Source organism: Sinocyclocheilus rhinocerous, unplaced genomic scaffold (genome assembly GCF_001515625.1).
Source record: "Sinocyclocheilus rhinocerous isolate Xijiao unplaced genomic scaffold, SAMN03320098_v1.1 scaffold1384, whole genome shotgun sequence".
Lineage (NCBI taxonomy): Eukaryota > Metazoa > Chordata > Actinopteri > Cypriniformes > Cyprinidae > Sinocyclocheilus > Sinocyclocheilus rhinocerous.
Genome location: NW_015654942.1, coordinates 183,736 through 189,402, shown reverse-complemented (window position 1 = coordinate 189,402; position 5,667 = coordinate 183,736). Strand labels below are relative to the sequence as shown.

The 5,667-nt window shown below is 36.9% G+C and overlaps 1 pseudogene; it reads left to right on the top strand.

Annotated features, from left to right (window-relative positions):
- Positions 1-4,772, top strand: part of LOC107717869 (sorting nexin-19-like) — a 16,032-nt pseudogene extending 11,260 nt beyond the window's left edge.
- The last annotated feature ends 895 nt before the right edge of the window (positions 4,773-5,667 follow it).

Genomic DNA, 5,667 nt, shown 5'->3' with positions numbered 1-5,667 from the left:
AATGAAAAAGTCAGTGAAAGTGATTTTGTGCCTCTTTGGGATGGCACAATAAAGCGACGTTCATTAGCTTCTAGAGGGCACATAAGTCTGAAGTAGGGGTGTGTTTTTGTTAAATGTGAGCCAAAATCATCACAATTAAAAGAACCAAAGACTTAAACTACTTCAGTCTGTGTGCACTGCATTTATTTAATACACGAGTTTCACAATTTGAGTTGAATTACTGAAATAAATGAACTTTTCCACGACATTCTAATTTATTGAGATGCACCTGTATATCGCCTGCGATTAATATCGTAATTGTTGTTTTAACGATGTGATTAAGAGATGCTAACTGTTTAGGGGGAGGAAGCGAAGATGAAACCATACCAGATAGCCGGGAGGGTGAGAAAGAGCGTAGGTTACGTCGAAAGATGACATGTGGAGGGGTATGTGTTGTGTCAGCAACCATGTTGAAGTTAATAGTGAGGAGGAAGTGATCCGAGGTGTGCAGTGGAGTAACCAGCACATGATCAGTGGAGCAGTGTCGTGTGTAAATAAGGTCCAGTTGGTTGCCTGATTTGTGAGTAGCCGTAGTTAACACTCTCTTGAGATAAAAAGAGGCAAGCAGAGTGTGGAAGTCTGCAGCCTGAGGTTTATCTAGGTGGATGTTGATTCTCCAAGCATAACTAGGGGAGTACCATCCTAAGGAAAGTTTGAGAGTAGCACATCTAATTCATCGGAGAAGTTACCTTGTGGTCCTTGGGGTCGATAAACAACTACAAAATGGATTTTAAAAGGGTGGGTAATAGTGACTGAATGTGATTCAAAGGAGCTGTTAATACCCAGAGAAGGTAAAGGAATACATTTCCAATCATTAGAGCTAAGCAGACCAGTACCTACACCTCTTCCAGTCATACGGGGAGTGTGGGAAATTTGAGAAATTATTGGAGAGTGCTGCAGGTGTAGCAGTGTCCTCTGGTTTGATCCAGGTCTCTGTCAGGGCCATGAGGTTTAGTCTTGAATGACTAGCAATAGATGTAATGAAATCTGCTTTGTTTACTGCGGACTGACATTTCCAGAGACCAATAGAAAAAGAAAGTAGTGTATTAGCAGACATAGACAAAGTGTGCAGATTGTTAGGATTGCGCTGCCTGTAGTTTGTGATGCGTGGTTTGCGAGTGGTAGTAATAGTAGGGATATGGAAACACATAGTAAGAGTTGGTCATTAAAACTGAAACATAAGTGAAGCAAGGTGTAGAAAAGATGATGAATCAAAAGCTATATTTATGTCCCTGCACGGTGGAGTCGCATGGTAGAGTCGATGGTCTTCACACGACGGCTGCCACGATGACTGCCACGGTATACTATCCTTTTTTATACCCATTTGACAAAACGGAAATTGAATTCAGCTGAACACACTTTACTGTTACTGTTTTACTGTTTATCACAACAAAGGGCTAAGCAAGCGCATGACACGATATATATATATATGTATATATATATATACATACTTCACAGTCATGTCTTATTCATAGTTATCCTTAATTTTATAGCTTACCCTAATGCAATAAAAACTGCTAAGTAGGCCTAAACATATGACGTAATAATATGACAAGGGAAGAAAATATGTTATTTGTTTCCTCATATTTTACTGGAAGGTTTTTGTGGTCTCGACATTGATTACCTATTTCCACAGTGCAGCATGCCTGTTTGTTTAGTCTGTGTCTATGCAAGCACAAGTGTGTGTTTGACTGAGGAAACAAGGATATGTGTTTGTGTGGTAGTTTCCACAAAAAAGTATTTTGAGTAATGTATATCAATTGTATTTAGTTCAGAATTACAGTTTCCTACAATATGTTTATGTGCGTATGTCTGTCTTAGTGTTTCTGTGTGTATGTTTGTGTGTAGTGTAGAGTAAACACATCATTCTAGCCGCTATTTCTGGAGAGGAGGCACGCAACACTGGAGACCGGTTTAGCTCCCCACTGTCAATCACACAGATGACATGCAAAGAGCTTAAGGGACACGTGCACCACATGGCAGAGGAATGGAAAATAAAAAGATATGTTCAGCCAGCTGTTAGTAGAACACTGGCCCCTCCTGACCTAATGCTTTCTAAGTCTCATGCACTTATGGAGTTTATTTTGTTTCCTTTGCCTGATTTTCAAGTATGCAGATCTGTTTTAGTGGTGAGGCTTGATGTGCATAATATTAGCCTTGAGATTTCAAAGAAAGTAACAGAGGGATAAAGATAGAGGTGATGACAGGGCCCAGCTGGAGTGACAAAGAATAGGTTATAGTCCAGAGCAGTTGACATTCGAGACACATGTATCACATTTTCAGACAGGAGTGTAGGTGCTGAAGTCTTTGTAAAGACTTTGACTTGATCTGCATATGTTATTACATAACAGATTTTAAATGAAGATTTTTTTTTTTAGTCATGGCCACACTGGGACTGACAATTGATACAGATTTCCTCATTAGATTGCAATTTACAAGCTCTAATTTTGATTCAATGTTTTGATTAAATTCTTATTCTTATTCTTATTCAGTTTGCTATTCAGCTATTATGTCAATTTTGAGAATTTCACTCTACTAATGCTTATTCATTAAAAGAACCAGCGTATAAGAGTAATTTCTTTCAGGGCTATACTGTCACGCTATATGATTTGGATTCACTAAAAAGAATCAGCTCATAAGAATCAATTGCTTCTGGAATCAGGTTACATTGGTCACGCTGTATGTTTTTAATTCTCTAAAAAGAACCGGCTTAAAAGAGTCGCTTCCTTAGAATGGTACTGTATGCTTCATCAAGAAGTTTATTTGAAAACTCCTCAAAATCCTAAGGTCTATTCTCTTTTTTCGTTTTCCTGAGGTGGTTAGACGTAGGTATAGCCCACCTAACCAGCGCCCCATGCTGGGTGATCTACCTACGCGTTCTCCAGGATGCAGTGTGGCCCGGGGGGGAGCTGCCTGCGGTGCCTCGGCCAGAGAGAAGCCCAGAGCAGAGAGAGAAGACGAGACTCCAGTGCCTGCACTGCCTCATGCAGCTGTTCCCAGGTCAGTTCATACCAAAACATTACAGCCGCTTGAATGGAAGATCTTCAGAATGAATGAGCTGGATTGCCTTCATTCCCACTTAGACATATTTGACAGTCACATTGTACCTACCGTTGTGCATCAAGAGCTTTCATTGCAAGCACTGACATGAAATTGTTGTTTGTGTTTTGTGTTAGTTGTAGAGTTAATTACAGACATGCTTGGCTCTGAGAAATGCAGGCTGGTGTGGGAGCATGTGCTGAAATCTCTACAGGACCCCAGTATTAACAGGTTATATATTCTAAATCCATAAAATAATCTTCAATGATCTCTCTTGTTGCTATACTGTATAAACTACTGTATTGACAATTAACACTTGTGTTGTTTTGTATGGGGCCATTCAGGCACTTGGTTTACTGTATTTTTGACCTGCTGCTGGAGTTCCTTGTTCCAGAATTTTCTGACGAGACGTTCCAGAGGTCTTTACTTCAGAGTCTCCCTGGGGATGTAGAGAGAACACCATCATCTGCCTAAAGACACCATGTTTCTTTTCTTCCCTCTTTCAAAACTAGTGCAGTGGTTTTGAGATGAGGACATTTGGATGTGTTTTTATCAGTCTGTCTTATCAGTTTGGCTGGCTTTGTAGACAGCTGTTTTTGTCTCTCAGTTTCTATCTGACTTTCTAACTCGCTGTCTCTTTCAAATGGGTTCGGAGTAGAAGTTCAAAATAAGGTTTAAGGCACCATTTTGAACTTAAACTTACCCACAATGTGTGGTCTTTGAATACTGAATATTTTCTATTCAGACTAACTTTCAAGTGAACTTCATTTCACATCAAAGTCCTTGGAGACCACTCAAATAAGCTCTTGAATGTAATTGCAGTACATTCATAGAGTATGCACCTTATATGCACCTTATTCAGGACTTTTGTCAAACTACAAGTTATTTTCTGAAAGGCGTTTCATCAGCTGAACAATGGGTATGTTGTCAGGACAATCAATTGAATGCACTGCACTTCTATCTCTCACAGCCTCGATTTTATTACTGTCAAAAATTAAATACAATGCTACCCTGACTAAGGTCAATTTAAATAGGAGAAAGGAAAGTAATATTCAATTTCAATTTCATGTTTTAAAGAAATTTATTTATTTAAAATGTTGTTTATATTATCTTCTGAAATTTATGACAGTTCTACATAAAATACCCAAAAGAAAAACTAAACGCACCTGCTTATGTTCTTTTTTAATCTGTTGTGCTCTTTCTCTGAGCCTTATTTTTTGTCTAAACCTCATACTACAGTCGAATCTTTATAGATCATACTATTTTTATTTATATTATAGCAGATACACATCAGCACACATTTTCCAATATTTCCTGTCTGAGAAACCACAGACGGCTCAAATTCTTCATGGACATTAGCATTTGTCAAATATAAGAATTATCATTGCTGGGAATAGACCTATTTTTAATTGTTTAATTTGTTGTCTCTGTTCTGTGTGGTTATAGACAAAACATTAAGAGGGATCAGTGAAAATCCCTTCTTGGCAATCTGGTTGTTTAGGTATTTTTGTCCTCCCTGTGACTCTTTGAAATGAACAAAAAGTCTTAAAAGTCTTAGTATTGAAAGTATTCATTTGCATGGAATAATAATTCAGCAGTTTTTGTATACGCTGCCATTCGAAAGTTTGAGAACGGTCATTTTATTTATTTGTTTGTTTATTTGTTATTTTAAGAAATGAACACCTTTATTCAGCAAGGGTACATTAAACTGATCAAATGACAGTCAATACATTTACAATGTATTTTAAAATAAATGCTGTTCTTGTTAACTTTATATTAATCAAAGAATCATGAAAAAAATGAATCACAGTTTACAAAAAAAATGAAACATCATAAATAAGCTCTTGAATGTAATTGCAGTACATTCATAGAGTATGCACCTTATATGCACCTTATTCAGGACTTTTGTCAAACTACAAGTTATTTTCTGAAAGGCGTTTCATCAGCTGAACAATGGGTATGTTGTCAGGACAATCAATTGAATGCACTGCACTTCTATCTCTCACAGCCTCGATTTTATTACTGTCAAAAATTAAATACAATGCTACCCTGACTAAGGTCAATTTAAATAGGAGAAAGGAAAGTAATATTCAATTTCAATTTCATGTTTTAAAGAAATTTATTTATTTAAAATGTTGTTTATATTATCTTCTGAAATTTATGACAGTTCTACATAAAATACCCAAAAGAAAAACTAAACGCACCTGCTTATGTTCTTTTTTAATCTGTTGTGCTCTTTCTCTGAGCCTTATTTTTTGTCTAAACCTCATACTACAGTCGAATCTTTATAGATCATACTATTTTTATTTATATTATAGCAGATACACATCAGCACACATTTTCCAATATTTCCTGTCTGAGAAACCACAGACGGCTCAAATTCTTCATGGACATTAGCATTTGTCAAATATAAGAATTATCATTGCTGGGAATAGACCTATTTTTAATTGTTTAATTTGTTGTCTCTGTTCTGTGTGGTTATAGACAAAACATTAAGAGGGATCAGTGAAAATCCCTTCTTGGCAATCTGGTTGTTTAGGTATTTTTGTCCTCCCTGTGACTCTTTGAAATGAACAAAAAGTCTTAAAA